The 23,478-nt window shown below is 41.3% G+C and overlaps 1 protein-coding gene across 5 annotated transcripts in view; it reads right to left on the reverse strand.

Moving 5' to 3' along the window:
* The window catches only part of TBL1XR1 (transducin beta like 1 X-linked receptor 1), a 162,137-nt gene that overhangs the window by 121,606 nt on the left and 17,053 nt on the right, over window positions 1–23,478 (reverse strand). For 2 of the 5 annotated variants that reach the window (XM_026650047.2, XM_026650048.2), the window contains exons 2-3: window positions 21,823–21,915; window positions 17,573–17,752 (exon numbers count right to left, since the gene is read on the reverse strand). The exons of 2 other annotated variants lie outside the window; for them this stretch is intronic. The gene's annotated coding sequence lies outside the window, so the exon portion shown is untranslated. The remainder of the gene's footprint in view (window positions 1–17,572; window positions 17,753–21,822; window positions 21,916–23,478) is intronic. One more of the 5 variants, XM_026650049.2, reaches the window with a different exon arrangement.

Raw genomic sequence — 23,478 nt, forward strand, 5'->3', positions numbered from 1 at the left:
GTTTTGGAAGAATTTTACTCTTTCAGTGACTAAGTCCTTTTAGATCATTGCCCCAAGGCTCATAAAGCATTTTTATAGTTTATTCCTGATTTAGAAATATTGGGTGATTAGCATATTGCTGAGTCACTTCTTTCTGTGAAGCAATCAAACTCAGGCACACTGGAATCCCAAGGTAGAAAATGCATAAGAGGATCAAACAAGACTGGATTGGCATCTAATTGCCACTTTGGCTCGATCAAGTTGCTGTCAGGTTCACTTTTATTCAGTTCAATGCCTGAGAAATTTCCAAACAAGGCAGAATGAGTCTGCCAAACTCTCATGTACATTCACACCAGAATGAGTACACTTACTGGCCTGTTTCTAAGAACGGGCCACTATTTGGGAAAGCTAAGAAAAACAACTCATTAGAGCACTAGGAGAAAATCCTTTTCTCCTAGGAGACCACCATGCCATGTAATAGAAAGTGCTATGAAACAAAAGTGATCAGCTGCAAACAAACAGAGATAATTTACCAAACAAGAAACTAGTTTGCAGTTAAGACAATACAAATTACCATATGTGGACAATTAAACATATACTGGGGTGAGGGAGGGCTTATGGCCCACAAACTAAGGAGACAATTGAAAAAAGACTCTGACTATATTTTGGTTTCATCAATAGAAAATTTAAAAGACAAAAATGAAAGATTATGGATGTACCAGTCATGGCCTTAGAAAATAAACAGGACAAGTAACCAAAAGTGGAATGAAAGATGATTAAAAGCACCTGATGCCACCAGGGCAGAAGAGAGATCCTTACAGTCTCAGAAAATCCTTTATGGAAGAGAAACTGGGCAACAAGGAGAGGTGTTCGAGAAGGAACATAAATCAAGAAAATACAAACTTTTTCCAATTTGATCATCTCTGGCATAAAGAGGCGATTATATCTTCAGGCTGACTCCATGCCCCTTAAAAGACTTCTGTTGACTACACTTGAGTTTGGATCAGGCTGCACATATCACTCACTCATTCAGAATAATAAATACAACAGGTCTGAAAGAGAGGCTGAGTTCCACAAGTGCTTTCCCACAAAGACCAGAGCCCCTCTTCCATCACCCTTCTCCATACACACTATGGTGTTCATAGACTCAAACTTTAAGGTCAAAAGGGACCATCGTGATCATCTAGTTTGACCTCCTGCACACTGCAGGCCACAGAATCTCACCCACCCACTCCTGTAATAGACCCCTAACCTCTGGCTGAGGTACTGACATCCTCAAATCATGGTTTAAAGACTTCTGTGGCTTCTTCTCTCAAGGATCCTATTCCCAAAGTGTGGCCAGTTTACACTTTGGGGAGGCACTCCTGGCTCACACAGATGTGCCTACACGTATGAAACCAGATGATCTACAAAATATTTCCCCCTATTTCCATCTTAACCAGATCATTAAAAATTTGTGTAGTATCCTTCCATATTAGATTTTAAGCTCCTTTATGACAGGACCCTGCCCTGTACATGTTTGAACAGAAGGCCATAGATATCTCGGGTGCAACATGAATGTCAAAAAAGAAAAACCTAACAGAATAATAATGTGTGTCTAACTGCTTCAACAATGGCCAAACACAATGAGAACTACTGAGGAAGATAGTCTTGTTTCCTTTACCCAAAGTCTATCTCCAAGGTTACCTGCTCCTCACTAAAGGAATCTCCAATTATTTCTGCTGGAAAACTGAAAGAATTGAGGGGGGGGGGTACACTATTTTATTAGAGGAGAGCTATACAATCACAAACCTTTGTGATTTTATTTTCTAACACCACACATCTGCTGGTAGAGACACTCCGTATTTCAAAGTCAAGAGGAATGTAATGGAAAGTTTATTTTTAACTGTATAGTTCTAAAAGGGCATAACGAGTCTATTATTGTCATACTATAATGATAATTGGCAATAAAAATCATGTTCTCTTCTCTTTCTCAGTTCCTGTTTCTTTGATGAATGAAGAGTAAAAAGAAATTGTTACCCAGTGCACTGTTTATTTAACACTCAGATTTCTTGAACCACAGTTTTCTTCTAACGCAAAACAGAAATGTTGATGACCAATTATTTAGCAATCGCAATTCAAACAAAAATTTTACATTACAGACACATACACACACACTTTACCATGACAACCACATTATTTGTATGAAAATACAATTGCAGCAATCCATACAAATGAATATGCTGCATTAAGTCTACAGTTAAAAATCTGTTCTGAATGAACACAAAATTTCTTGTAATGGTAATGTCACTGAAGCATACTTTCAGCTATTTTGTACATATATACCTGTAACAGGCTCACATAAAACTGCTTTAAAAACTGCTCCAAAGAATACTTAGATTAATATTATCAGTAGCTCCTTTCACACTAATTAGAACTGATTTCAAGTACTAGAGTGTGTGTTTAAAAACAACAGTATCAAATAAGTGAAAAAGATAAAGGCCATTTGATAGCTATTTTGGTAGGCAATTTTGTGGCAAGGTTTACTGATAGACAGCCAGACCTAAGTTTTCAGAAGTAACTAGTGTTTTTTATGCCCAATTTTGAAACACCTTAAAGGAACTGGGTGGCTCTGGTTCAGTACTTTCTGAAATTCAAGACCCTACAAAACATGTCTCAGGTTTGGCACCCAAAAAATTCGGGCACCCAAAATCAAGTCTCTTTTGAAATTTTATACAAATTATGTGTGTGTATATGTATAACAGAGATAAGGTGGGAGAGGTAGTGTCTTTTATTGGACCAACTTCTGTTGGGGAAAGAGACACGTTTTCTAGCTACACAGAGCTCAGACCTGTAGAAGAGCTCTGTGTAGCTCAAAAGCTTGTCTCTTTCCCCAACAGAAGTTGGTCCAATAAAAGACACTACCTCAATCACCTTTTCTCTTTAATATCCTGGGACCAACATGGCTACAACAACACTGCAAGCAACATACACATAGACTTGCATTTTATTGGGGGAGGGGAGGGGAACAAACCATATAGCAGTACTGCCACAGTTTTCATGAAAATAAAATGAAATTATTTACCAAAACGCTAACATTTTAACGTTAAATAACTTCATATTTGATTTTATACAGTCCTATTTACTCATACGAAAGCTAATGCTAAAACAACTGCTTTCGGTGTATTTATTTGATCTGTCAAACCACATGAAAACAGGAAATCATTATGGTTTCAGTAGGTCTAGAGAAAACACTCAAATTATAATTGAAATATAATGAACTCACATTATGTAGTAAGTCTATGGGTGAAAAAAAAAAAATGAACAGTATGTTTGTCCAAGACAAAGAACTACCACATTTCTTTCACACCAACTGCCTAAAAACCACAGAATAAAAACAGTAAACTATACTACTCAGCAGAAATTATGTATTTGAGCCAGCTACCGGTTTTCAACTAGAGGTGGTTTCTCCAGGCCAAGATGTCTATCTTTCTATCAATCTAATTGGATTTTATTTACTTATATTGCCCCATCTAGTATCTGAGCACTTCACAATCTTTAATTTACCTTTATTTATCCTCACAACACTCTTGTGAGGAAAGGAAATACATTACCCCCATTTCATAGATGGGGAACTGAGGCACAGAAAGACTAAGGCCTGGATTAAAGGTATTTAGGCACTGCAACACCTAACTGACTTATGCTGAATGGAGCAATGCCTAAATACATTTAAAAATCTGGGCCTGAACAACTTGTCCAAAGTTACACAGGAAACCTGTGGCAAAAGCTAGAATCGAACTCAGGTGTCCCAAGCAGAAAGCTAGCACCCTAACCACTGGACTATCCTTACATTTAAAAAAAAACAAAAAAAAAAAAACCACAATGGGGGAATTTGCCCCTTTGCTGACCATGCTGTATCTGGTATGCAGCTAACCAATGGACTTCAGCCTCCAGACCTGTCAAATACATTTCTCCTCTATACCAAATTCTCAAAAATGTATCTAATTTTTAGAAGAGAAAGAAAAAAAAAGTAACACCTGGGAATTTCAAATTTAGTGCCAATGGAATAGAATGTTGTCTCAGAATAATGAGCTCCTGCTGCTACATATGTGACAAGGAAAAAGAAACAGATATTTATAGAAAAATGTCTGAAGCAAAACTGAGATGTTAGTTTTCAAAGCTGTAGACATTGATCCTGTGACAATACTCGATTCCAATTATTTTGTTTTTTCATACCAATAATGGTGTAGATTTCATCATTCATCTAAAGGTAGAGAGTTCAGTAGAGTGACAGCTGTTCACTACATCCTTGTTAACCTGCAGCATTCTGATTAGCCCAAGCACAAAATAAGTCTCTTGTCTAACTCAGAAACCAGCTTACCACGAAAGGTAGGTTTCAAAAAAGTAGACTGTACTTCTATAAACTTTTTTTTTTTTTTTTTTTTTTTAGTCTGTAAGAAAAGGTTTAAGTTCCACCATTGAACAGGGATCCAACAAGATGGCAGATATTAAACTGGATGCAATAAGCCATAATACAAGGTGTAACTTATTAGCCAATTATAAAATGAGTTTCAGTACAACTTTCCTACCGAGTCCCACTGCAGCAAAAGAGTGGCTTTTCTTCAAACTACTAATGGGAATAACAATACTTCAAATAAAGGTGCCTGGGGAGAATGCCTGATGGGGATTTTGCTTCATTTACATAATACACACAACTCGAGTATCAGAGGGGTAGCCGTGTTAGTCTGAATCTGTAAAAAGCAACAGAGAGTCCTGTGGCACCTTTAAGACTAACAGAAGTATTGGAGCATAAGCTTTCGTGGGTGAATGCCCACTTCATCAATTGTGGCTACATAAAGTGCTCTTGTGATGCTACAGTTAAGTAGCAGTATTATACAGTTTGGAACCTCCTTCTCTACAGGTAAATCTCATTACAATAATAAATGAAAACCTACATCAGCATGCCACATTCCAATAAATCAACAACTTCAAGTCATAATAAAGGCCTTTCTACAACTATTTTAACTCTTTTCCCCTTCTGCTAAATTTTATCCCCCCCGCATCTTTCCCCAACCTCATTTGTATAATTTGCTCCCACTCTCTGCTCAAGACCCCTCCTGCTGCGTTTGCCTGTGGCTCACTATATACGTGGAGATGTGCATTAATGAGCACTAATACAGACTTTTGTGCCTTATTACTTATTTAACATTTAAATGAACACTCCCCCATCTTCCTGCGGCACACCCCTCAACCAGACAGGGATTCTTCGTGATTCTCCATACTCCTTGTGGCTCTCATATGCGGCCCACAATGTGTTACGTGGGCCGCAGGTTGAGAACCACAGTGCCCCCCCCCCCCCCCAAAAAACCCCCCACAGTCCCCAATGCCCAGAGCCCCCACCCAGCACGGGGTCAGGAGCAGAGCCATGGGCGAGGGCCAGGCAGCCGGGACCCAGGCCCACCATGTGGGGCTGGGGCCGAGCAGCAGCCAAACCCAGACCCCACCATGTGGGGACAGGCAGCTGGGACCCCCGGCACCGGGCCTGGAGCAGAGCACCTGGCATGGACCAGCAGCCAGGAGCTGAGAAGGGAGGTCAGGAGCAGAGTCCCACCTAAAACCTGGGGGTGCTGCAGCTCCCTGACAAACCTGTAGTTCCCAACGCCCCCCACCCTCTCACTGCCCAGAGGGCCCCCCCCCCAAACCTACCCACACGCTCACTCTCCCGCCCCCTGCGGCGCTCACCAGCCCCCTGCTGGCAGGAGCGCTGGTGCAGACTGCAAGACACTGTCTCCCCCTCAGCCAGCCCTGTCCCCTGCCAGACCAGAGCAGTAAATTTTGAATTTTTTTTTAAGCACATAGGTAGGCCACAGCTGTGTGCTACGTTGGCCACATGAGGCCCGCAGGTTGAGAACTGCTGCCATACACCCATGCTATCATGCCTGTGACCCTATATTGTAGAGGATTTTATGGTAGCATAGAAGCAGCTTGATAGTAATTGATTCCCCTACCATCCCCACGGGATGTGACTGCCATAATTAAAAGGAGAGTGGGTTAGCTGGATTCTTGACTTCAGACCCAATGGCAAAGGATGATTTAGCAAGTACATCTGATGTACGTATGGTTATGAGCTGACAAACTTTGTAATGAGTGGAGCTAGAACCCCATTGAGATTGACAGCTGTGAACACACTCTTCAGTTAACATCATTGTATGCACAAGTCCCCACCTAGAACAAAAAAGTGTCTGAGAACCTGGCCCAGAAACTTTTGGCAGGGTATTGTTTTGGGTAGCAGTGTGCTTATATCAGGGAAAAGAGATCACACAGAAACTGACAACAGACAAGAACCGAAAGAAAGGGAGAGGCAAGAAAGCCAAGTGGGAGCTTTGTAAGCACAGTCTGCTTGGAAAAAGCTAGAAAGAGAGCTTTTGCGTCTGGTGTTGGCTAACCAGGCTTGGTTGCTGTAAGCGTGTGTTCTTGGTTCCTTCTGCATTCAGAGACACAGGACTTTGTGCATTCCTTGTAAATAAACAAGATTGAATAGAAAAGAAAAAAAAAATTACCAGTCTCCATCAATTTCTACTTCCAACTAGAACACTGGTCCCCAGGGCTCCAAACTTTGCCGTGATGCTTCGGTCAAAAAGCGCAACAGTAAATTTACATATACACACGCACTAAATGGCCAAAACTATACCGGGGTTCAAAAACAAACTACACAAGTTCACGAAGGGTAGGTCCATCACTGGCCATTAGCCAAGATTGTCAGGGATGCAATCCTAGCCTCTGTTTGCCAGAAGCTGGGAGTGCACAACAGGGGCTGGATCACTTGATGATTTCTTGTCCTGTTCATTCCCTTTGAAGCACCGGGCATTGACCACTGTCAGAAGACAGGATACTGGGCTAGGTGAACCATTGGTCTGACACAGTATGGCCATTCTTATGTTCTTAGTTCTCCCAAAAGGAGCTGACAGAGCAGCAGACAGACTCCACTGAGCTCCGGTCAGAAGGAACACAATGACAGCGGATGCTGTGTCCGCATGTTATAGGCAAGGCAGTAGCACCACCTATTAGGGTGGATCAACACTTCCCGTAAGACCCTGCTTTCAGTTGCCTATAACTTTGCAAAACTTTGACTGTTTGGGCTAAATTCTTTAAGCTGAGTGTATACGGTATATGCAGCAAATATTGTGCATACACAAGGGAGCCAAGTTATGATTGCAGTGGGAATTTTTGTTAGTAGCCATGGGAATTCCTTGAATTTTGTGCATTTAAATTCCATAATCATAAAACTGTATGAACAGAGCTCTATTGCAATTAATATCTTTGTGTTTTCTGATGAGGCATGTGAGACTTTAGTAATTACACTGTCAGGTAAACACAACCAGCCATGTTTATCTGAATGTTCGTAAATACACAATGGCACACATAGAAACAAATACAAATGTACTTATTTCAGCATGCAAGGATCTTTCTCTCTTTTTATAAACACACACACCCACCCCCTCTGGAACTCAACCCATTGTTATAAATTTACTGGAAACAATACAAACTGAGCAAGTGCAACAGTCTGTTTGTGAACACCTAACTAGTTTCTAAGCCAACCTCTGCAAATCTGTGCAAGGTACATGGTCACACAGAAAACATAAGTTTAACGTTTTAAAATAGGTGTTTTAGTTACCTGGAAAGTAGCAGAAAAGTATTGGCAGCATGAAAAAAATTTATTGGGAGCATACGAACCAGTCCTTCTCTGCTTGCCTTTCCCTACATACACAGAGAACTCAAAAATGACAATTGAGTTTTACCAAGCTGCCCGCACACACAGTCACCTTTTGGCAGGAAGCAGAACTAGCAATGGCACAAAAAGTATGTTTGAAGTTAAATTGTAAGTCTCTGAGGGGATAAAAAGAGGAGGGAAACTTCTAATGCACGCATCTTTGCAAATTTAAACTGCATCATTGCCATTGCACCCCTAGAAACCACTCAAAATTTCCTGCAATCCAAGATATTTTAAAGGAATTATGTCAGATAATTTAGGCCCAGACTGTGAAATACCACTAAAATTGTCCTGATTTGCTGGAAATATTTTTCAGAATTGAAAAATCTACTTTAAATATTTTTGAAGTACTATACATGACACACTGACAGCATGTTTGTTCAATTTACAGATACCAGCATACTTTGCTCACTCTTCTTTTTAACTATACTTATGGTTAATACATAAGTCTTCCCCCTACTAAAACTGAAACTCTCAATATAAACCAGGGCTTCAAGGATTAATGCTTCGAAACAGATACTTCTATATATACACACCGGAGATATACCTTGCTAATCAAAGCATCCTCCTCTAGAAAAATGGGGCTTTTGGAAGGGAAAAGGCCTGTCAAAGTAAATGCCTGAAATGCCACCTATTAAGCATTCCAAGCTCCCATTTTAAATTTGGTGTGCATTGCTTCTAATCTCCCACTGATGTCAATAAGGGTACATCTACACAGCTATAAAAGGTCCAGGGCACAGCTGCGGCTGGCCTGGGTCAGGTGACAGGCTCTTAGGGCTATAAAATTGCAATGTAGTCTTCAGACTTGGGCTGAAGCCCAGGCTCAGGGCTTATCATCAGTACCGCGCTACATCGGCGGGAGCACGCTCTCCCACTGATGTAATTACTCCACCTCAACTAGAGGTGGAAGCTGTCAGCAGGAGAGCATCTCCATCTGACATAGCATGGTGTAGACACCCCTTTAAGTTGATGCAACTTACGTCGCTCGGGGGGGGGGTGGTTCTTTCACACCCCTGAGCAACGCAAGTTACAACGTAAGTGTAGTAGACAAGCCCTCAGAGACCCTCCCGACTCGAGGGGTCTCAGAACCTGGGCCAAAATGTCTATACTGCACTTTTATAGCCCTACAGCCCAAGCCCCATGAGCCCAAGGTAGTTGAACCATGCTCTGAGACTCGCTGGTGCTGTTTTTTTAATTGCAGTGTAGACATACCCTAAGAGTTATGCAGCTAAAACTGCATATTCTGAAAGTTTATTCCTCTAATGTTCATGGAGGAGAGAGAACAACTTTGGTTATAGAGCTCCTGGTGCCCTTGAGGTATGTGCTCAGGGGATCCTTATATTTTGGGGCAGGTGGAAATAAAAAAAATTGAAGGTTTTCTCTACTTTAAGACAGTTCTATTAGATGTTTAAGGCCAGAAGGGACCAATACCATCATCTAGTTTGACCTCTTGTGTAACACAGACAATAGAATTTCACACAGTAATCCCTGCATCAAGTCCACATCTTTTAGTTAAACTACAACATATTCTTTAGAAAGACATCCAGTCTTCATTTACAGCTTTAAGTGATGGAGAATCCACCACAGCTGTTGTAAATTGTTCCAATTTATAATTACCCTCACTGTTAAAAATGGGCACCTTACCTCTAGCTTGAATTTATCTAGTTTCAACTTCTGGACATTGGATCATGGTATGCCTTTGTCTGATAGATTAACAAGCCTTCTACTATCCGTAATCTTCTCCCCATGTAGGGTCTGTTTACTTTAGCTCACTGTTTTCCCTTCCTTTTTTCCTTTGGGGACTGCTACTCAGAACTCCACCACCACAATGACGATGACTTAGTCACAGGAAGGCTATTACTTCAGAATATGAATCTCTCGAGGCCTGGAGCTCCCCTGATCCTATGGAAACTCTCTGACCCACTGATGAGTTCAAAATGTGTTCTGCAATCTACCACAACTGCTCCAGAGTATGTATTCTGAAAATGATCCCAACTCCAGATAAAGAATCCTGTCATGTTCTGTTCCTTTGTCACGTTTCCGGTCATAGCAAAGCACCATCTCTCAGCAGAACCTCCAATACCAGAAAGAGACTGAAAGCAAGTGAGAAGGAACAGCTACTTGATTAGCCATTGATAAGTGAAGGACTGAAACGGAGACAAGAAACTGATCGCCTCTTACTATGAGAGGGTAGCACATAACTGGAGAAAAAGAAGGAGTGGGAGTTATCAGTTGCTTACACTAGAATGGTTTTGCCTCAGAGACACCACGCACAAATATGAGCTACAAACACCGACGCGTCCGCACTTTATTTATTAGCCCTCACATCCAGGTAATGTTTGAATCTTGCAAAATCTTTGCGAATAACATCTCTACAATATGGCCTTTTCTATCCACACAGCTAAAACTCATCATTTCTCATCTCAATTGCAGCAATATCCTTTTATCTGGCCTTGACAAATGCAATCTTGCCCTGTTTAGATCCATTCAGAATGCTGCTGCAAAGATTATTTTCCTAATCCTTCATTTTGACCATGTCATACAAACACACACCCCTCTTTGCACGCCTCCACTGACTCCCTCTTCTCTACTGCATCAAACATAACTACTTGTCTTCACCTTCACTCTCTCCTCAGTGGGCACAGACCCTTCTCTCACCATCATCTGTAACTGCATCTCAATCCCTTTGGTCCTAATGCTTCACTGCTAAACATTACGCTTCTCAAAGTAGTAACACACGTCAGGGCCTACTTTGCAAAAGTGCTGAGCATTTACAACTCCATTGGGGGCTACGCGTGCTCAGCAACTCTGAAAATCAGACACTAACTCACTTTCAATAGCGAGACTGCCCTATCCAGTCCTTTGGGAAAGCAGCCCATGGAATAAGCCTTAATTGCAATCAGTGCCAAAAGCATGTAATATTCTGGCAGGCCTTGAAAGGAGATGTCTGTTAGATATTGATGATTTTTCAGGTTGCCTGTCCAGATGTTAAGCAGATAAGGGAAAGCTTTCAATATAAAGATCCATTATTACTATTTATGTGTATTATCACAGCATCTAGAAGCCATAAGGTAAAAGTCTACACCTGCAGCAGCATATACAGACACTGCACTGCTAGCACAGGTATAGGTAGCATGGGTATAAACAGACAGCGAGTCACAGCTTAGGCATGTGGAGTAGCATGCCCTAGATGCCAGAACTCTGGGTATGTACCCTACATGGCTCTCTACATGTCCAACCAGTATCTCCCTTCTCCACAATGCTATTTTAGCAGTGTAGTATCCCGTTGCTTGAGCTTTTCTCCACTGCCTCTCCTCTGCCAGATCCTTTCCCTGCCACAGCGAAAGGCTCCCACAGCTCCCACCTCCCAGTGCCTTTCCTCCCTACAGTGAAAGGCTCCAGCAGCAGGAAAAGGCTCTGGGATGGTGGGGAGGCAGTGAAGAAAGGCACCAGCAACAGGGTACTGCCATATGTAGCTACACTCTGCAGGAAGGCTGGACACAGCCCGCCTTTCACTGCAGTGTGTAGTTACATGTACCCTACATGCCACTTCAAGTGTAGAAAAGGTCATCATTGTGGACAAGAACTCCATTGTGTTAGGCAATGTACAAACGAGAAGCTGGATATGAGTCGACAGTGTGCCCTTGTTGCCAAGAAGGCTAAGGGCATTTTGGGCTGTATAAGTAGGGGCATTGCCAGCAGATCGAGGGATGTTGTCATTCCCCTCTATTCGACATTGGTGAGGCCTCATCTGGAGTACTGTGTCCAGTTTTGGGCCCCACGCTACAAGAAGGACGTAGAAAAATTGGAAAGAGTCCAGCAGAGGGCAACAAAAATGATTAGGGGGCTGGAGCACATGACTTACGAGAGAGGCTGAGGGAACTGGGATTGTTTAGTCTACAGAAGAGAAGAATAAGGGGGGATTTGATAGCTGCTTTCAACTACCTGAAAGGGGGTTCCAAAGAGGATGGATCTAGACTGTTCTCAGTGGTACCAGATGATAGAACAAGGAGTAATGGTCTCAAGTTGCAGTGGGGGAGGTTTAGGTTGGATATTAGGAAAAACTTTTTCACTAGGAGGGTGGTGAAGCACTGGAATGGGTTACCTAGGGAGGTGGTGGAATCTCCTTCCTTAGAGGTTTTTAAGGTCAGGCTTGACAAAGCCCTGGCTGGGATGATTTAGTTGGGGACTGGTCCTGCTTTGAGCAGGGGGTTGGACTAAATGACCTCCTGAGGTCCCTTCCAACGCTGATATTCTATGATTCTATGAAACCCCAACAGTATCACCACAGGCATATGACACTATTCACAGAATACTATTTTTTTCCCCTTGACACAGTTGTGGCTGGAAGATAGGTGCAAAATTTACTTGATGGAACAATACAAAAAATTAGATGAACTAACCACAAGCAATAGATGACAGAAATGCTTTTTAAACTTCCTTTTTGTTATGTTTCTGCTTTGGTGTTTGGGGGAAATAATTAACTCCTCACAAAACTGCCTAAAAGTTGTATTTGAGTTCTAAGTCCTCTTGTTGTATGACTGACTGTTTCCTTGCCTCAAAGGCATACCTAAAACTGCCAAGGGTCATTAAGGGTATGTCTACATACCTACATTAATGGTAATGTACTTAAGAGTAAGTCCGGGCTCAGACATAGGTTTGAGCCCAATCTCTGCTTCCATCCACACACAACTCAGTCTGACTCAGGTCAGCAAGCTTTCAGGACCCAGTTCCTTGGGTCCTGAGAAGGGGTATGTGTCGGAGCCCAAGTCCCACTGTGACTTGGGTCCAAACCCTGTCATTTTGCAATGTGGATGCAGGTCAAGCTACAGGTCCGAGTCAGAAGGTCTGCATAATACAGTATGGACGCCTTAGCATGGCTGTGAGACACAGGCCAGCAATTGTAAATCCAGGTTCTCAATGCAGTGGGGGCTCGCAAGCTTGGGCCTGGAAACACTGAGTCCACTAGCCCACGCTCCACAGACTTAGTGTGCAGTGTAAATCTACCCAAAGGTGCAACCAAATTCTTCTGGATGTTCTGAGAGACAGAGTATTCATTGAAGCCTGAAGGACAGATTGCCAAGTGTCAAAGAGCCAAAATCTGCAGAGATGGAAAAGCTAACCATTCACACCAAGTAATTTTCACATCTATATGTAACTAGCATAACTATACACAATTATTCCAGAAATTCACTTATAAGAAACAGCACCAAACTTGGTTTATTTATTACACATATTTTCCTCTCACATTGTGAGGAATGTGTCCATGTGTTCCAGAGTCTCAAAGAAGAGCCACAAATTAATCTGCAGGTATTTAAAGTCCTAGAGTCATTACATGGATCACTGCAATGAAAAAAAACTTGAGGTACTTTTAGTAAACATGACTTGAAAGTTGTATCTGTGAGGTACAAATAGAAATCTCTCCCCAGGCCCTGAGAAATAATACCCTGGACCTGCAATACAGAGAATAATTCCAAGGTAGACAAACTCCATAATTGTAAGGTCAACTTTTTCCCTTACATCTGGAACCCACAAGTGAGTCACAAACTTGCTGGAGAAATGCAAGTCTTTATTCTAATGGTTGTTAATAGAGTTATGTTCTTCTCACGTTTCACAAGAATGTCTTAGCTTTTCACAATAGTCCAACAAAGCTGGACTGTTGATATTTCATGTATTGTGAGTTCTTGCCATCATTTATACCCAAGAGCCTTTCCCCATCTCTACCAAAACAGATTTGAAGTCTTGTGTAAAGGATTGAATAGTTTTGAAGAGCATTAGAAACATTTCTAGTTACTGCATCTTTAACATAGAAATGTAGGGTTGTAAGGGACCTTGAGAAGTGATTAAATCCAGGCCCCTGCACTGTGGTAGGACCAAGTAAAACTAGACCATCCCCTAACAGCTGTTTGTCCAACCTATTTTTAAAAACCTCCCTTGGAAGCCTATTCCAGAGCTTAATTATCCTTATAGTTAGAAAGTTTTTCCTAATATCAATCTCCCTTGCTGCAGATTAATCCCATCATACGTGTGCTATTGTTTTGCTTAGATCTGTAGATCTCTCATGCTGTTGAAAGTAAAGAGTAATTGTGCAGGAAGCCTTTGCAAAGTCTAGGTGTTCTGTGCTTCAACTATCACATGTCCCCGGAGAAGTCAACAATGTCAACAAGGGTGGAACTCTGGGAAAGAACATGAAGAACAACTGATCACAGTCCTCCTTATAACAGCCCTTAACATATTTGAAGACTTATCAGGTCCCACCTCAGTCTTCTTTTCTCAAAACTAAAAATGCCCAGTTTTTTTTAACCTTTCTTCACAAGTCAGGTTTACTAAACCATTTAATCATTTTTGTTGCTCTCCTCTGGACTCTCCCCAATTTGTCAGCATCTTTCCTAAAGTGAGGCACCCTGAATTGGACATAGTACTGCAGCTCAGGGACCTCACCAGAGCTGAGTGGGACAGGTATCTCCCATGTCTTACATACAACAATCCTGTTAATACACCCCGAATGACATTTGCCTTCTTTGCCGCTACATCACAATACTGACTCATACTCAATTTGTGATCCACTATAACCCTCAGATCCTTTTCATCAGTACTACCACCTAGCCAGTTATTCCTCATTTTGCAGTGGTGTATTTGATTTTTGCTTCTTAGGTGAAGTACTTCACACTTGTCTTTACTGATCTTCCATTTTGTTGAATTCAGACCAATTCAACAATTTGTAAAGGTCATTTTGAATTCTAAACCTGTCATCCAAAGTACTTGCAAAAATTTTATAAGCATACTTTCCATTCCATTATCCACGTCATTAATGAAAATACAGAATAGTACTCGACCCAGAACTGACCCCTGTAGGACCCCGCTAGATACGCTCTCCCAGTTTGACAGTGAACCACTAATAACTACTCTGAGTATGGTCTTTTAAACAGTTCTGTATCCTCCCCTCTGATAGTAATTTTATCTAGACCATATTTCCCTAATTTGCTTAGGAGAATGTCCATTTGTATGAGAATTCCAAATTTTATCCACTTTTCTGTCCAAATCACTATGCGTGGGGAACCTTTGTTAATTTTTTGGGGCGAGTGAGAAGTGACAAAAGGGCTTATTCACACTACTGAGAAAGAATGGAATTGCCAAAAACCATGAGTAACATCATCATGCTATAAGGAAAAATCTGATATCTCACAATTTTGATCACTTATATTCTATCTTACTGAAAAGAGTAAAGTAAATCTCCTCATTCTAAAGGTCCCATCCCCACTGCAGTCTTAAGTGCATGCTAGTACAGTTGCCTGCCCCCTTTTGGGGTGGTTTCATATTTTGTTTTTACTGATTGTGTCAATCGGACAATGCAGCTCTACAAAATAAAAAGAATGTTGCAGTATGGACCCCCGCCCTCAAGAATGGCAGATAATCATACTAGCACATTGTTATACTTAAACACCGGGAACCTGCACTGAGCTCTGTGCAGGTGATTCCCTGCTCTCACCTGGAGACCCACCGAAGTCAATAGGTCTCTGCATGGGATCAGGGCTCTGCCCACATGGAGCTCAGAGTAGGACAGTGGTTGTAATATAGACAGCTCTTAAATACAGTTAAATGCAGCATGTGACTACTGTACCCCATATGCATTCAGTGCTCTAAATTCATATACATACACATATTTTAACCTCAATTGACTGGAGGCATGGCATTGCAGCCACCAATCCCTGTGGAGACCATCAATACATCACCATTCAATTGGCTGGACGCTGCTGTTGAGTCATGCAAGGGAGATCCAGTTTGCAGTCATAAAAACACTACTAAACCTGTCAGAGTAGGACAACAAGACCAAAAAACAGATTGGCATCAAAACATTAAACAATAACCTAACCTCACCTCATCTTTCATCTCCAGTACACTAGAGAGACATACACTCCCACCTACACAGTACCAACAATGCTGTCCTTGTTTGTCCATTTGTCAAATTTTCTGACAAGCACCATCCTACAATCTACCCCTCATGCAAGGAAGAAGCGCCCTGTAAAAATCCACAAGGATTATAACAGGATAATAATAACCCAGCACTGAATACCCTGTGGACCCCAGGTTACCCAATGTCACCTTTCATAACTTATTTGGTGAAATGTTTTAAGCACAGATTCTCCTAGCCCCCAATACTTTTCAGTCAGACCATTAAATGTTCTTCTCATCTGACTGAGCTCATTGTAAGAAAACATGTATTGGGATCTTACCTTTTCTTTCTGACTCTGTAGTCATGTGAACTCTGTTCTACCTAGACGCATGGTACATTCGTTCTCAATTCAAAAAATAGACACCTGCTATTAAACAGACACACGCACTCTAATCCAATAGGACAAAAAGCATTTTCCTTCTATTGTGGTGTTGAGATAAGACTAAGAAAGACAAAATTCTCTAATATAAGCCTAGCATACGGAAAATAAAATGCCTCTCTTACACTCTAGCAACAACCCTCCCCCCAAAATAAAACAAATTGGCATCCATAGCCTTTCTTGAATAATTCCTTAGCACAGAGCCCTTCCCCAAAGCCAAATGCAGTTTCCCTCCTAATGAGTTATTTCCCTCCCCACGTGCTGAAATAGTACGTGACCTCCCATATCAACCGTAAAAGCAGTATCAACCTCTTTTTGTACCAATTTCAATCTGACCTGCTCATCATCCATGAGAACCTCTCTCTTTTCCAATACCTACCAGATATGTTCAAAGCCATCCAAACCCAATCTGTCTCTACCCATCGTAAGACGACCTACTGGACAGTCATACCAACGGAGTCTTCTGTCAGGGTGGTTAACTTCCTAACTGTCAGGGTGGTTAAGCACTCTAGGAATAAATTGCCTAGAGAGATGGAGATTCCACAATCATTGGAGATTTTTAAAAGCAGGTTAGACAAACACCTGTCAGGAATGGTCTAGATAATACTTAGTCCTGCCATGAGTGCAGTGGGCTTAACTAGATGACTTCTCGAGGTCCCTTTCAGTCCTATGATTCTAACCATTTCCTATTCCATTTCACACACCACTTTTTAATGGTGGTGGCGGCGACATTATTCTCTCCTGTTTGCTGGCTTTCACCCTAATTTTAAATCAAAGGTTTAGACTTTTGGCTCCAATAGCAAAATTTTTGGTCCCAGACATCAATTACTGACCTATTCCTATAACAAGGGATGCTGGGAAGGGGTGCCCATCCCAAACAGTGGGGCTCCCTTTCTTGCTGGCCGTATGGAGATTAGAGGCAGAGTAAATACCTGTCATATACTCAGTATGTGAACAACCACACAGTCATCCAGCAGATAAAACAAAGACATGTTTTGTTGAGTGGGTAACACACTCTTGTAGAGCTGGACAGTGATACAGCAAAGGGTGACTGACTTCTTAACCAGTAGGTCAGATCCCTCTCAGGGAGGGAAATCTATACTTTTATTCTTTTGATCACAGAAGAAAAGGCTGGGAAGACAGCTTCATGGGAGATTATCAGGTATACCATGTAGCCACGCCTGTTAGTGGAGATAACAGACAGCTACGGCCAAGGAATTATATAAAAGGGACAAAATTCTAAATCACACACAGACAAAGGAAATCTAAGCTTCAAAGGAACTATGGTGATTTACACCATCTGAGGCTCAGACCCTTATTTGGGAACCACAGAGGATGGGGGGGAATGTCAGTAATTGGGCCTGAAGATCCTGGAGGGCAATGGCACAGAGCTGGTCATCCAATCTAGTCTCCGGATGCCTTGGCGGTCTCCTCTTTCCTCCTTGCCCCAAGCTCTGAATCACAGTTCCCCATGAGTACTGTTGCATAACTCAAGTTCCATCCAACCAACCTGATTTTAGTTGGTGCTTCTTTGAAAGTGGAGGGCCATGGCTTCCAAATTAACCCCTGGCCAATATGGATGGAGTAGTTGGCAAGTCTCTCGATTTCAGTGGAGCTGTGCAGATTTAAACCAGCTGAGGATCTGGCCCTGAATCTAGACAGAACTTGCTCTGTTTTCCATGGCAGTGATCTGTGGAAACAGCAAGTTTTATCTTTTACATACTTTTAAATTCTTACTGCTGGCACAACAGTACTATTGGACAGATAGCTTGAGTCAGCTTTCTGCCACAAGGTGTTTGCACTCGTTGACTGACTCAGAGAGCTGCTAAGTATGGCACCTTGCCCGCCTTCCTTCAGCGCAGCTCCACTCACTTTCCCTGAAAAGGGATGGGAAGCAAAATGGGCAGAGAGCTGGGTCCAGGCAGCTGAGACTGCCTGATTGTTACAGGAAGCAGAAGGCTTCCTCGACTGTCACCTGGTGGGTACAACCTCTGTCCCCCAGGGGTACAAGACACTCCTCTCACCCCCATACTGGGCACTCCTTCCATCCACCCCCTGACCTGGCCTCAGTGAGGGGGACATGTATGGGGCATGAATTTCCAAAGTGGGCACCACAAAACAAGTTTGGGAAACTCTGAACTAGATGATTAGAAATCATAGAATCAAAGGAGTGGAAGGGACTTCGACAGGTCATCTAGTCCAGTCCTCTGCACTCATGGCAGAACTAAGGATTATCTAGACCATTCCTGACAGGTGTTTGTCTAACCTGCTCTTAAGAATCTCCAATGACTGAGATCCCACAACCTCCCAAGGCAATTTATTCCAGCGGTTAACCACCCTGACAGTTAGGAAGTTTTTAATTTTACAAGTTTTAGATGTAAAATCACTACTAAACTTTTTGGTGAAAAACAAAAAAAAAGAGATGGTCCCTTCTGGGCTTAAACACTATGAAACTATATGTGTGTCTACACTGCAATTAGACATCAGTGGCTGGTTCATACTTTTACTTGGGTTCGCGGTGCTCAGGCTGCAGGGCTGTTCAATTGTGGTGTAGACATTCAGGCTTGGGCTGCAGCCCGAGCTCTGTGATCCTCCCACTTCACAGGGTGCTAGAGCCCAAGCTCAAGCCCAAACGTCTACACTGCAATTTAACAGACCCTTCACCCAAGCCCCATGAGCCCAAGTCAGCTGGCATGGGCCAGCTGTGGGTTTTTAATGGCAGTGTAGACATACACTACAAGGCCCCGCTCAACCTTCCCTTCAGCTTTTGCCCCCACTCCCTCCTCTCTTTTGCACCTTTCCATTCCCTAACAAGAACACACACAGCCTAGATATTATAGTCCACCTCTGCCATAGGAGAATAGGGTGACCAGATGTCCCGATTTTATAGGGACAGTCCCGATTTTTGGGACTTTTTCTTATATAGGCTCCTATTACCCCCCACCCCGTCCCGATTTTTCACACTTGCTGTCTGGTCACCCTTTTCTCCTATAAAGTTGGTTTCCCATCCCAGGTTGACCTTCTAATGTAAGTCACATGGCCCTTCTGATTAGCCATCCAAAAGAGTTGTCAGCAACCCACAGCAAGATGACAACAACTGGAGAGGAATTTGAGTTTCAGCAGTAGGTGCAGGATTCAGTGCAGACCTGAATCGGGACTCAGATTTGCCTCCCTACAGCCAGAATCAATCCCTTTTCACAGTACAGTTCTCTCCCACCTCCATTCCTCAGCTGACTTCCCAGGCTCCCTACAGAAACCATCCATCCCACCAATGGCGTAATTTAGATTTGGACAGTTCTATAAAGGTTTAAATGAAACAGTCAAAATTAATGAGTCCGTTCTTCCAAAATATTTTTGTATAGAATATATGCAATGGTGTTAATCAACCATCAATATAAGGAGAAAATATAAACTTCAACAAAGCCTTCAAAGGTATTTTGACGTTTTGGAGAAAATAAACTGGAAATGTACATCAAGGTGATGAATACATTAAGTCAAAATTCTTTGTAATACCAGTCAGTGTTTAAGAACCTCATCCCTTTCATCCTTATTAGACAATGTTTTGTCGTAATTTGTTAGATATCTTCATAAATGTTTGATGAATATTAACTCTTTAAAATAAAAAAATTAGTTTCCTGTTCTATCTTTGAGCATTTGATTATGTCCTAATGAGTGACATCTTGCTATTTTAACTTTCAAATAAATATGCATAAAAACTACATTAAAAGAATATTAGTCAAAGCATGCAAAAGTTGGGAAATGCCAGAACTAAGGTTGCTTGTGCAAAATTTAAGCAGGGACGAAAAAGACATACTAGACACAGAAGGTCACCAGAATGTTTAACAAGGACAACACAATTATTTTCCCATAGCTTTATTTTTTAAAACAGATTAACTGTTTTGACTAAAAAATTGCCTGAAACAGTCACCCAGCATGGAAAATTTCAGCCCAAATGGTTAAGGTTTAGTAAAGTTATAAAGAAGTGAAAACAGGGTTTGTTAATGTGATGTGGGAGGCAACCTTAATGATAGGCAGCACTACCAGCACGGCCTAAAAATACAGTCTATTATTAAACAGATCCAAAACATTGTTTCATTTTCAACTTGTTTTTTGGGTTTTTAGTTTTTGGGGTTGGGTGGGTTGTTTTTTTTTTAAATACTTGGTAGAGTCAGGCCCAGAACCAAAAATCCCATATCCAAACCACCCCAAACTTGGAGAGAGTGGGACTCCAAATACAAAGTTTAGGACTGTCCCTTATCACTAGAATATCCTAACACCAGTTCTAAACAACCCCAAACTGTTTTGCAATACAGATCTGGATCTGTAGGTATGGTTTGGGCCCATCGCTAATTATTATAGTATTTCCAACAATCACCCAGTATCCTCGGTATGCCTCATGCACCAATTTAGCTGTATAATCTGCTGATAAATTACTACCGTTAGCCTCCACATACTTAAACCTATACTTGTAAAATAAATATTGGCCAATGGGGGGACTGATTAAATCAAGGCAATTTAAATCAGTGATTTAAGTCACCAAGTGGAAAGTCTAAATTTAAATCATCAATTTTTAATCAACTTTTCCACTTATACTTCAGTTATTTTTTGAAGAAGGGTGCATTCTCATTAGTTGATATAACAAAACATCTTGATTTACAATTCAGTAGAGCCTTTACACTAGATTTGTACGTCTTTTTGCTACCTAGGAGGGTACACTATAACTATATGCATTTATTTAGCAATTATATAGCTTAATATTTTCAGATTCTTATTATTGTACATTTTTAGTATGTTAGAAAATAGTGAATGACATATTGCTTATTTACTACATAATTAATTTTTTGCTCATGATTTGCGCTTGTTTAAATTCCATCTTAATGTAACTTGACACAAAACATATAAAATTTATTTTTATTAAACGAAACATGCCCTTAATATACTTCATGACTTATTGTGTTATATTTATAAAGCTTGACCTCAAAAGTTAGAATCAGGGGGCAAACCAACTTTCTTGATGTAGAAATGCAGCCTTTAGTGTAAAGATTTTGATAGAGGCTCATGGATTGAATTTTTTTTTTTAATAAATGTTTTAAGATATTAAAAGTAGTTTAAAACTTAACATAATTTTATATTACATTGAGATTTCATTTAAAACATTTCATTTTTAAAAGAAAACAATTTAAGTAACGCCAAAAAATCTGATTTTTATTTTTATTTTTTCAAAAAAAAAAAAAAAAAATCATTTGTTTACTTGCCCAGTTGGCCAATAGTATATGTGCGCTGCTCTGTGTTATGTAATGAAAAACCCTGACAAAACGTAGTTTCCTTTTTTTGCTTTTTCTTCCCCCCAACAAGACTGTTCTAAGAGTATGCTGTGCATATAGCCCAACATTTGTAAAATGCTCACCACACAGGATTATCAACAGGACAGGATGATAGTGTGGGTAATACTTTATTTAATATGCATGTACAGCAAAGCAAGCAATTGATAAGCTGGATAGTTGGTGTTATGTCCCTATATTTTGTTAATTTGCATTTGGTTTGGACAATCGTATCTTTTTGTATATTATGTTTGTACTAAAAAATATTTTTAGCATTTCATACACAGATGTCCACAATAGTGGATTACATTATTATTACATATTATTCAGTCTTATTTAAGCTCTCTTGTATGTACTAACATGATCGCATACTACATCTCAAACAGTGATATAGTTTAATCATTTTTCTTACAATCAGATAGAAAAAAAAAAAGATCACCTTATGCTATATTTGTATTTGTTCTTTTCGGTAATTTCATTTTTGTGATGGCTCCATATGTCTTTGGCATTCTTTTTATCAGTTCTCTTCTCTCTAAGGTATGTAAATAATTAAGTCAACAGTAATGCACTATACAATTTATTTTCAGCCAACAGCACAGCCTGGGAAGAGGCAGTTAATGATAATTCATCTGCAAATTTAGGTGAGCTATTTCTCGGTTATTCTAATTAACATGAAGTATTTGTATAAGAACAGTTTCTGTAATTTTATATAAATAACAGCAAAGCCCTGATTCTTCAATGAGCTCTGTGTGAGTGAACCCATAGCCCCACACAGAGCTCCACTGAAGTCCATGTAAAGCAACTTGCAGGATTGAGGTTTAAGGTAGTCTGACGTACAGAGAAACACACAGTACTACAAGATGCTAGAAATAATTCTATGATATTGTATTGCACCATTTGTGAAACAGTATGTGATCATAATTAAAGATCATTTAGTGCATACACACAAGGAATGTCCTCTGGTGTTTGTGGCTGGATGGTTGTTTTTAAAGAAAATGCCATAATCTGGAACTCTACACCAAGGCTCCACCATAACACCGTATCCCATAAATCGCACAACATCCACAGAAGCGAACCTTTCCTCTACAAACCTTAGAAGGCATGATTTGACTCAGAAATAGGACTCACTGAGGAATGCCTCAAATAGGTGCTACATAAAAAAATATGGCAGCTCAGTCAGCAAGAGGAGCAGCCCACTTGATGAATTGAGGCCTTGTAACCTGGCTGGTGTGGTGCTGCGCAAGGGAGCTAGGGTGTACGCCTACTGGCCGACATCTTCATTGGAAGGGAAGGGGCCAAGTGACAAGTGGGGGCCTTCTGGTGTCTAACAGTATGTCTACACAGCATTTTGGACCAAGCGGGAGTGAGCGTCCCAGCTTGGTCCATAGACTCAAGCTAGCAGGGCTGATGCTAGTGATCTAGAAATAGCTGTATGGACAGTGCTTTGAAGTTGCGACTCGGGCTGGAGCTGAGGCTCTGAAGCCCACCCCCTCTTCCTAGGTTTCAGAGCCTGAGCTCCAGCCTGAGCCACAACTCCAAAGCACTGTCTACACAGCTATTTCTATAGCACTAGCCCAAGCTCTGCTAGCCTGAGTCTATTGACCAGGACTGGAAGGCTTGCTATGGGCTGGGTGGATATACCTCTACTGGCTTCCTGTCTCATCACGTCAGGGCTGTCCTGGCTCTCTGCTCTCCCCACATGTCTTCACTACAGAGTTAGTTGGAGTAATTGGCACCTGGGCGCAAGCAGCTACATTGCAAAGACCTACCCACGTTATTGTGTCCCCACAGGTGCTGTACTTCTCCAGTATGTCACTAGGACTCCTTGGAGCATATGCCATGGATCTTTGTACTGCAGTAAGCTGAGTCGCTCTAAGATTCCAACCCAGTGAATTGTGGGAGAACTTGTGTGCTCATGACAGACAGGAGAGTTGTTGGAAGGCACTAGAGAGCCATCAGCAGTTGAATAATTTAGCCTGCGTCGTCACTGCAAGTTAGCAGTCCAAGTGAAAGTTGAACTTGGACTCTAAACCAACCCCTCAGCTGTGCCCAGGTTGAAAGCACCACTTAACTCAAGTGAGAGATTTGCACATGT

The sequence above is a fragment of the Terrapene carolina genome, unplaced genomic scaffold (assembly GCF_002925995.2).
Source record: "Terrapene carolina triunguis isolate 2854851 unplaced genomic scaffold, T_m_triunguis-2.0 Scaffold88, whole genome shotgun sequence".
In the NCBI taxonomy this organism is placed as follows: Eukaryota; Metazoa; Chordata; order Testudines; family Emydidae; genus Terrapene; species Terrapene triunguis.